The 10,994-nt window shown below is 43.3% G+C and overlaps 1 long non-coding RNA gene across 1 annotated transcript; it reads right to left on the minus strand.

Annotated features, from left to right (window-relative positions):
* Positions 1-4,324: 4,324 nt before the first annotated feature.
* On the minus strand, positions 4,325-5,682 carry LOC147996879 (uncharacterized). Its single transcript, XR_015651846.1, has 3 exons — positions 5,442-5,682; positions 4,547-4,599; positions 4,325-4,465 (listed from the first exon to the last, which is right to left on the minus strand). It is a non-coding gene; the product is annotated as an uncharacterized LOC147996879 (long non-coding RNA).
* Between the last annotated feature and the right edge of the window lie 5,312 nt (positions 5,683-10,994).

Below are 10,994 nucleotides of genomic sequence, written 5' to 3' on the forward strand. Positions count from 1 at the left end.
TACCAAAGAATGGCTAATAGCCTTATATTATGTAATTTTGTTGCTTCTTCAATGTAAGAAGTTAGAACTTTAAATCTTTAAGTGTATATAGAAATTTTTACTACAAACCTTTGCTCTCAAAATGAGCTTTAATATTTGGGGAGTAGCTGTTACACTACTCCAAAAAAGAATATTTAAAGCTAATTTTAAGCTTCTAAGGATATGTTAGTTGGCTAAGTACCTCACCTTACCAGAGGACTTAAGCCTTCCTTTGTTATCCTCATTGGAGATAAAGCTTCAGATGTGTTAATACAGAACTGTAGACTAGAGTCATGGAAGTATTTTAAAAAAGAAACCTGGTAAAACATACCTTATTCCAAACAGCAATTAATTGGTTATTACAAAATAACTGATATTTGGCCTATCACATATACAAATTTTTCAGACAAAGTTGATAATTTTACTCTTTGGAAATGCGCTTACTGTATTTATAGGTGGTTCATCTAATGAAAAGGCTACATGTATGATTAGATCACTTGTTTATTCTCTTGAGTTTCTGTTGCTTCAGCACAGATTATTAGATTACGTCCTGTAGCCACTGTTTTTAAATCAAGCTTTCTATTCACATACTGATAGCCAATGTGTGGCTTGTGTTTTACAATTGATTTCAATTACTTAATGCTTTATTAGAGCAAGTTTTCTACATGAAATCAGTGAGTGATTTCAGTGTAAATTGTCTGACAACTCACTGTCCTTTCAGTGCTCTGGCTCAGACAACTAAACAAAACCATAGACCCAGCTCTTTGAAAATGATAATAGAGTTGATATGAAAAGAGAAAGACTCCATTTGCTTACTTTCAATTCCCAGCCTCGCCCTGCCAGCTCAGAGATTTCTAATAGGACTAAATTTGGACGATATTTACAAGATTTGACATTTCTAATTAATACTTATGTTTAGGTAAATAAAGTTTGTGAGGTGCTAGAGAGATGGCTTAGTGGTTAAAAACACTAAGCTGTTACTTTATAACACATTTAAGAACTCAAACTAGATTGCCTAGACCCCTTAACAAGGGAGGACATTGATACTAGACAGTTTATATCTTAATAAATAAAAAGGGGGAGTTATCCCTGTATGCTATACAATTATTTAATAATACTCCTTTTATTTCCAATTTTAAAATTTGGGTGCCAAGGAACACTCTTGAGTGTTTATGACACCCTACAACTAGACATATTTCTGACTAGGTAAAATAGAAAGATTCACATATTGGCATGATCCTGTTCAGGTATTTTTATGGGGAAGAGGGAATGTTTGTGTTTTTTCTACAGGATGCTACAAGAGTGTGCCAGCTGCCAGAGGTGGTTGCTGAGACTTGCTGATCCTGGTTACAAGAAGATTCAGCTCTCGTGATTCGGGTCCCTGGAGTCATTCCTCTGCCCTGAGAGGAAGATAGAAGATCCCCCCTCACTCCCCTGGTGACTCTTGCTGCCTTAACTGGTGTTGTCATCTTACAGTCTATAGCTTCACAAGAATGCCATCTGCGTGAAGCTGCTATAGACTGGGGAACTCTGCCCTGTTTGTACAGATCTCAGACATGGTTCCCTTGCCTGCTGGTTGTTCAGAGAAGAATGGCTGATCCTGAACTGTCCTGGCTATACGTTATTTTCGCTGCTATTGTAGCAGCCATTTACTGCTGCAGACATTGTGTCTGCAGTGTCTGAAGTTACCCTCCCCCCATTCTATTGTTAGACAAACACAGTGGGTGAACTTTCTGGAGTAGTTGTTTACAATTGGGAATTCTAAATTGTATTACAGGTCTAAATTTTATTACAGGAGCCGCTCAACAACGGTCCTTGTGCTTCTTTTCACATGCTGAGGAGAACCAATAAGACAATATACTTGATTAGGTGCCCACTACTTATCAGGAGAGGCTCAACTTCCACAATCTCCTAAATTATTATCATCTGGCTCCTACTCTTTCGCCCCTGGGCTCAAGTAAGAGGAATGAGAAGATGACCTGATGTAGTTTTCCTCAGCGACGGGCAACTTCCTCTGACCCTTGACCAATCTAGACACGGACCCTTGAGGGCGACAAGGTGATCCTATGTCAGAGAGGCTGGGGTTCGAGAGGTCGATCCTAAGACAGAGGTGACTACGCCCCGTTTAAATGTACGGGCCGGTCAAATGCTCCTCTGCCCAGTTTCTCCCTCCTTAACCACACACACGGTTAGCCCAGAACGGTGTGTTACAACATAATTTCATTCCTAGCCATTGGGGTGCAGTCCTAACTGCAAGAGTGGCTTGCCATGGCCGAGCTGGGCACTCTGTGAGGCATGTCTGATCTCTCTCAGACCACTACTTCCACCTAATGGTCTTTTATAAAAGAAATACGGAGGAGTTGTGGGAGCTGTATTGGATTTGGGCCTGGTTGCTTTGTCACTGTGTGGCCTTAGTCTTAGATTGTAGGATCAAAAGCCTCTCCCTGATATTTTCGGCACAAGTAGTTTGCATTCACGGAATGTTTTCAGCAACAAGACCCTTCTGGGTCTCCAGCAAGGTTGACTCCTGCTGAGCCCTGCCCTTGCATGTGGAAGCCTTTTGTCCCCGACTGGGAGCAGTCTGGCCAGGTACTTCTCACCTGAATTAGGCTGGCCTTCCTGGTTATTTCCCTAATGTATTCAGGCCACATAGTCGGTCCTTTGTTACCGAAGTCTCAGCCAGGGCTCCCCACTGTGCTTGACAGATACCTGCTAAGTGGTGTTCTTTGGATATATAGTTTGGTCAATAAAGTAACCAGGAGCCTTTTTCCTCTTCTGGCTTGACACGAATAACCTGTGTGTGTGTGCTTCTTTCATCCCACAGGCTTTCGCCCGATTCTCGGTACCGTGTCGGTGCAGGCGCCGACACTACACAATGGAGAACTATTCGGCTAGTAAAAACAAATACATCATGAATTTTGCAGGCTAATGGATGGAACTTGAAAATGTCATCCTGAGTGAGGTAACCCAGTCCCAAAAAGACATGCATGGTGTGTACTCACTTATAAGTGGATACTAGCTATAAAATACAGGTACCATACTATACTCCACAGACCCAAAGAAGTTAAACAAGAAGGAAGGCCCAATTGAGGATGCTTGGATATCATTTAAAAGGGGGAATAAAATAGTCATAAGAGGCAGGGAGAAAAATGGGGATGGGGGTTCAGGATCAGGTGAGAAGGATGACCAGAGAGATGTCTAGGTGGTCATGAAAATGAATAGAAATTTGCAACTAACAGGGTTGAGGAGGTAGTGGCATCTCCAGGATGAGACAGAGACCTGGAATAAGAGGCACCCAAGAATCAGTGGGTGATCCCAGCTGTGACCCACCACACTGGGGATATGAAACCTGAAGAGGCCACCTCCTATAGGCAGGCAGGAATCTCAGTGCCTCAACAGAGGCACCAACCCACCCACACAACTTTCAACCCCAAATTTATCCTGTCTACAAGAAATGCAGGCAGAGGGGATGGAGCAGAGACTGGGGGAATGGCCAACCAATAGCCAGACCAACTTAAGACTCAGACAAGCACTCCATGACACTATCAGTGATACTCTGTTCTGCTTGCAGACAGTTTAGCCTGGCTTTCTTCTGAGAGGCTCTAACAGATACCTACAGCCTAACAGTGGATGGAGCTTGGGGACTCTTATGGAAGAATAGAAGGAAGGGTTGCAGGGTCCTGAAGGGGATAGGAACTCTACAGGAAGACCAACAGAGTCAACTAACCTGGACACTTGGGGCTCTCAGAGTCTGAATCACCAATCAAAGAACATTCATGGGCTGAACCTAGACTTCCCACACATATGTAGCAGATGGACAAGTTGGTGGTCTTGTGGGTCCCGAACAACTGGAACACAGAATATCCCAAAGGCTGTTGCCTGTATGTGGGATATGTTTTAGCTGGGCTGCCTTATCTGGCCTCAATGGGAGAGGAAGTGTTTAGCCCCACAGAGACTTGAAGTGCCAAGTTGGGGGATACCTAGGAGAGTACCCACCAGCTCAGAGGAGAAGGGGAGGGAGGATGGGGGAAGGGTTGTAGGAAGGGGTGACCAGGAGAGAGCAGTGAGTGGGATGTAAAGTGAATAAGTAAAAATTAAATTAAATTAAATTAAAAAATGTATGCACCCAGCGCCAGGTAGGGTTTAAGTACTTAAATTGTGACATCATTTAAAATGATCCTATAGGAGAAAAGGGAACCAAGGCCCACCTGGAAGAACTGGAAGGATTGATTAATAATAGATTGGTAATCTGATCCATTGAAGTGTGCTAGTTATTTATTGCTGAGACAAAATACAAGACAAAAGCAGCTTACAGGAGGAAGAGTTTAATTTTTGGCTCACAATTTCGGAGTACAATCAATTGTTTCAGGGAATTCACTCGTGGCAGCAGGAGAGTAAGGCTGGTGATCTCCTTGCACCAAGCTGAGTGTCCAACAAACTGCCAGCCCTGCAGAAGACAAGGTGACTAACTTGCCTTGGAGTTAAGACTCAGAACTTATTCCTCAGACTTGAGTACAGCCAGATTCACCTGCATGAAGACTATGCAGGTCCCGGAAAGCCAGAGAAACCAGGCAGGAGGAGCTAGGAGGATGAACAGAAGAATTGACGTAAGTTTGTCCCTCCTACTTACCAAGGAAAAACAAAACCTACCATGAGCGTCAATGCTTAACAGATGCATAAACATTTCAAATACTAATGATGACCCAAAGCTCGCAAGTTACTGGAAACTGGTACACTCACCCCTTTGTTGGTGGCACGGGTGACAACACCCAGTGAAATGTTGTGCCATTATTAAGCTGTTGAAGTGGATGTAACAGCATGCAAACGTGCTCAGTACGTGAGCGAGCCTAAGGGAGAGCAGCCGAATTTGGAACTTTGGGACTGGGCTCAAGCTGTGTTTACCACACAGCATAACAGTTTTGCATAAATGTCACTGAGGCCTGGAAAAATGACTTGGAAAAATAAAAACATCTGATGTGTTAAGGAGGAGGACTGGCGACTCTCCCCTCTCCACCCTCATTTCCATTGCTATTTTATTTGTTTGTGTAATACCCACAAGAGAGAAAGAGAACAACTTCCCGTTGGCTCACTTTTCTACCCCCAGCTCTGTTCTGGACCTTAGCCTGCCTAACTTGCTGGGTAATTCCGGACTGAGCAACCATCCTCTTCTAAACTCAAGCCTTGCCTCACTCCTCTCCTTCAGCTTCATCCGGCTCTACCTGCAGCCCTGGGAGTTTCTGCTGTGTTCATATGTGGTTCAGACAACCTTAACCAAGGGAGAAGGCGTATAGCCCAACTCTTAGCTGATTTCCTCTTCCTCATTTTGGGTAAGAGGCCAATATGTAAGTGGAAGTAAAGATGAGGTGAGAGTAGCCTGATGTTCCAAAGCCATGGGCAGGTGAACTGTGGGGCAGAGTACTCACTAGGTAATTTGAGGCTTATGAAAAATGAGAATAACGAAAAGATGAAGGTAAACATCCCAACATAATCCAAAGAAAAGCCCCAGCCCCATGCTGTGCCTCTCAGGACTCTCAGAAGATGGAATGGAAGTTGGAGATTTCTTCAGCCTGTAGAGGGGTGCCCAGCATTGGGAGAGGTGCACCCAGGATGAGTCACAGCTCACTCAGGCCCACATCCCTATTCTTCTCTATGGCCAGCTTTCTCAGGAGCAGTGCAGATTCTTTGGTCTGCCAAGGTTCTAGACCTTAACGTCATTATGAGTCACACCTTTTGAGGTTGCATTCTGATGATAAATATATGTTTAGTTTCCTGGAAGTGGGAGCCAGGGAACCCATTTGGGGCCATTGTCATCTCATCCTGGATCACTTACCCTCAGACCTGGCTTTACAAAACCTCCCTTCTTTATATTTACCATGTATTTACATATGATCATGGGCTTGGTATGTGCTTCTAAGGCAGGCGTTGATATGAGTGGCAAAGGATTGGGATTTCATCTGTAATCATCCGTAATCATCTGTAAGGTCCAGACCTATGACCGATATCTGTTCAGAAACCATTTGTTGAAATGCTAATTCTTTTGTTGTTGATAATTTGAAATGCTCTCATTATGCATTTTATTTTTAACAATATATTTGATGCTTAAAAATGATTTGTTATTTATAAATAAGAAACACCTAGTTTTCATGTAGGTCCCAGAGGAGGTAGGAGAAAGAACAGAACTTTGTAGAAAATGAAGAATTGGGGATAAGCCTGGAGTGAATATCAGGGATGTTGAAAGGAATGTAAGGATGGTCTGGCAGACTGCCATGGTGATGGTGCAGGAAGATGGGCTTTTTATGGGAGATGGTGGAAGACCGGATGAAGATATGGCCCTAGAGCCCTGATTAGTCCATGTTCTTGGGCAACAACTTCCTTGACCATCACACGTGACAGCCATGGAAAGTGCTCTCACTACAGCTGTTATGAGGACCTAGGAGTCACAGTGTTTTAGTTTCAGCAGAAACCATTTAGTACCCACCAGGCAAGGGACGGGGTCTGGAGGAGAAAAATGATGGCTCTAACTGGAGGTCACACAACATGTCAAGGGAAATAGGGACTACAATGCTCCCAGACAGGTTGTCTGATGGTGGTTATGGATAGTTGTAAAAATGTGTCATGGTTATCACTGAGAAAGGACATCATCCCATACAGTATCATTTGCAAGGGCAGTCAATTTGAACCATAATGAACAACAAATGTTCCAAACGTCTTTCAAAAGTATTCCTCCTCTTCCTCTTCCTCCCCCTCTTCCTCCTCTTCCTCCTCCTTTTCCCCTCTGTCTCCAAGGTCCCATGTCTTCTGTCCCCCAAACATCACTACCCACGGTGTGAAAGACTCAGTTCCTTCCACCCCTGGCACAGAGCACAAAATCCCAGGATATACCATGGAAAACAGGACACAGTGAGCGGAGGGGAGGTCCAAAGAGAAGGAAACTTAGGTCAAGGCAACAGCAGTTAAGTTAAGCTACCTCACAGTCCATGAGAACAACTATCACTGACTTAAATTGCTGGCTCTGTTCTAAATGCTGTGTGAAATCTGGGGGTAGGGGGGTCTCCTTGTTACCAATAAGGAAACTGAGGCACATAGATGTTAAATAGTTCTCATGGGTAATACATAGTTAAACCAAGATTTAGCCTTTCTCACTCTGACACTAAGACACTGAAATCTGGAAAAGCTCAGGGAAAGTGCCAATGCAGTGCTTACCGCCCACCCATTATGATTACAAAAATACAGCTAAAGGAGGTGTAGAGAGTTGGGTCCATTCCCAGCTGAGTTAGGATCTCAACAGAGGCACTAATGCATCCCAGCATTCCCCTGTAAAACAGAGGCCGGGCTGCTCTGGGTGAAATCTAAGATACAACTCAGTTCAAATGGAAGACATTTTTTCTATTAAATCCAGGGCTCTCTCAACACAATGTGTTGTCTATTTAGATCAATAGACAAAAATCTAGAGGAAGTTTGGGACTTCCAAACCAGATAAATGCTGTTTGACGAAATATTCTCAAAGAGGAAGAGAGCTTGTCAGAAACAATTAAGACATCTTTGCTTTCCAAAGGAAATGATTCAATCATCCAAAGGTCACTAGGAAAAGAGATGAGTTCAATGGTGCTATAACCAACTGAAGGTTCTGCAGCCCAGTCCACCTAGATGAGGAGTCAACCTTGGCTCTGCTGTGTGCGCCTGTGTGTATATGATGTGTATGTGTCATGTATACATGGTCTGTGAGTGTGTGGGATGTGTGATGTGTGACGTGTGTGTAGTATGTATGCATGGTGTGCATGTAATGTGTGTGTGTGTGTATATGGTATGTACTCCATGTAGTGTGTGGTGTGTGTATATGGTGTGTGTAGTCTGCATCTTTTAAGCCTTCACTTGAAGCCTCTTGTCTTTTCAAAGTGTAGTTCTCAAACTTAGCTATTATACTCTTTGAGTTGAGAAAACCCCACGACTGGGCTCCATCAGAGGGCACCGAATCTGACTTACCCTGGACTGTGAGACTTTGGTATTGGTTTTGCACAGTTTCACAGAGGGCTTTGAAGGCTCAGGATAGAGACAGTGTTCTAAAACAGTGATTCTGAGCTCCAGCACTATCAGAGCCACCTGCAGGACCAAGTTCAAGATGAGTTCGTGGCAGCTCCAGTTCGGCAGGTAGGATCAGAGTTGAAGAAAGTTTATAACCCGCTTCACTGGGGGATGCTGATGGTGATTGGTGCAACCCCTTATGTACAGTGGACTGGGACCACTGCCATGCTGTGCTCTTAGTCTTCTCAGAAGCTCTGGACCTCTTAGTACTATAGACATGTCCCCAAACCTTCAATCACATTCTCTTGGGATAGGACACATATTTGCTGCCAGTTCTCAAATATTTCATGACGTGTATCCTGACTGAGATTTAAACATGACCACTGGAAATCCGAGAAGCTTCTATTACTGCTTCGTGGTAGAAATGTGAAAGTCAGACAGAGCCTCGGGTCTGACTCTATCTCCTGCACTACACACAGTCTGCTCCTTACTCACTGTGAACGTGGGGCAGATGAAGATCCAGGAACAAACACGACGGTCCCTATGAGACCTTAACCTCTCATCTAAGAACTCAGTGCCTTAGCCTTTTTCAGGAGCCATGCCTGGCAACAGGCAGACATCTCAGATGTACTCTTGAGTGTGGAGTGGGAGACTCACTTGGACTAAAACTGGTTGGGGCCAAATAGGCCTGGAGTCCAGGCAACTCTTCACTCTTTAGAAGAGCTTCTCCCCATTGTTTTCCCAACATCACATTCTCAATGGGATTTTGATGCTTGAAAACATCTGGAGCCACCTTCAAATGGAGTCGGATGGATGACTCCTTTCTATGATGGCTAATTTTTAGTGTCAACTTGAACTAAGGGATGGTGGCTCATTAGCCATTATTTTGGGGAGGTGATTTCTGGAAGAGGTTACTCATTGAACTCAAGAGGTTACTCAGCAAACTAAGCGAGTCAGCTGTCCTCAGTATGGTTATGCATCTTGTGATCTTGAGGGTTTGGGCAGACCTGAGAGGGGAGAAAGGGATCTTCTATCTCCTGAGCTAGAGCATCCACTTTCTTCTGTCCTTGGATATTGGTGCATTTGCTGCTCATGCTTGCACCTTGGACTCAGACTTGCCTCATTGAGTCTCCTGGCTCTCAGGTCTTCAGGCTTGGACAGGAACCTCAGCATGGCAGATGGCAAATGATAGAATTTTCAGTGTCCAGTAACTAACAGTACTCATCCCTGTGTATCTTTTTGACTCCTTAGAAAACAAGTCATACCAACTGAGGTAGGTCCTTTTTTTAAAAGTTCTACCCAATATGCAGGGGTGGTCCATTCAAGTAGAGCCAGGCTCACTCCACTATTCACAGACACCCCACGTCTGGAAACCTGTACTGTGTCTTCTTACGGCAAATCAACACTGGAGAGTTCCACTTTTTTTTGAGGTCCAAAAGAATCAATTGAGAAACACAGAAGGAGCATTGCAATCTTTTTGCCTAGTGGGGAGGCTGTACAGAGTAGGGTGGGGGTGCTTAAAACAGTGACTGCATCTGTGGCTTTCTGTTGTAATCCACTGGAGTGCTTTAAACACTGATGCTTCTACTCATCCATCATTATGATTAAATTGGTTTGGGGTGTGACTCAGTTATAAACACTTTAAACATCTTTTAAAAACATTTCATTACTAAGTATATATATATAGACATATGTATAAATATAGAGAAAGACATATCTAGTGTACACATTTGGTAGAAACAGGATTGCATTGAATGCATATAGTTTTGCATTGAATGCATATAGTTTTGCATTTTTTTACTTTATTAGATATCTACAAATGTTTTTATGAGTCAGATATTCTTTTCTAGGATTATTAAAACATCTAAGCAGTACTTTGTAATGTGGATTTATAAATGACATAATTTATTTAACATCATTCTGCTGTAAGGTGTATATGTTACTTCTTCCAGCACTATAAATACTATAATAATAATCTATTACATCATGCACTTTGTATCCATCAATAATTATTTCCTGAGAATGTTCACTTCTTCAAACTTTGTCAAAATTGAGAGGTAGACAATTGCCTTGTAACAATCCTTTTTAAAATACAAGTTGTGGATGGTATTGAACACCTACATTTGTGTGATGGATTACACACTTTTGTTGCTCTTGTTTTGGTGTTTCTACCTTTCATTTAAAAAATAATTAGCAACTTGTCCCCCTCTGAAATTTCTCTTGGAGTCCGTCATCCCACATCTTTGGAAACACATAAAGAAGTTGACTTTCTACACATGTCCTATTCCTGTGTTATTAAGCCTTATAGTACCCAAGTCTTCCTTTAGAACCAGATGAGTACATCTTTGGATGGTATCTACCTATAACACCAGGATGTAGTCCTCACACTTGGCATTCCACAGGTAAGGTTAGCTCTGGGACTGAGAAACGGGAAGCTGGAGGCCACTGCTGCTAAACTGATGTAGGAATTGGAGAAGTGGGAGAAGTGTTCCTCTATTCCTCCCTTCTCCTTTCAGACTCTCTACTGTCTCCTTTTGACAAAACCTAAACAGTAGCAGGCAAGCTGGGACAGGCGGCCTGAAGACCCCCACATCCCACTCCCTTAAGCAACTGCGAGAAGGGTGAGTCCCAAGCGTGCAGCCCTCCTGCCATTATCTGCCGAGATGCAATTCCCAGTCTCCCTAATCTCACTCTGCTAATGACTGTGCAGTAGCTCCCCATTCCAAATGGTTCATTCCTAGCCACAGTTTACTTCATATCGTGTGGAGACTCTTCTTTCCAGCCGACCATTCTCCAGCGTGCTCTCAGATGACTGTTTAACTCCTGGTTTTGGAAGAAGATTCTAAGTTGGTTGGTAACTCCAGATGTCAAAACAGTATTTGACAACAGGATTATACATTTTGGTTGGTGTATTTATGGCACACATGAGATGATCAACTTGACCTTTGATGAAT

This window comes from Rattus norvegicus, chromosome 1 (assembly GCF_021556685.1).
Source record: "Rattus norvegicus strain SHRSP/BbbUtx chromosome 1, alternate assembly SHRSP_T2T, whole genome shotgun sequence".
Taxonomy (NCBI): domain Eukaryota; kingdom Metazoa; phylum Chordata; class Mammalia; order Rodentia; family Muridae; genus Rattus; species Rattus norvegicus.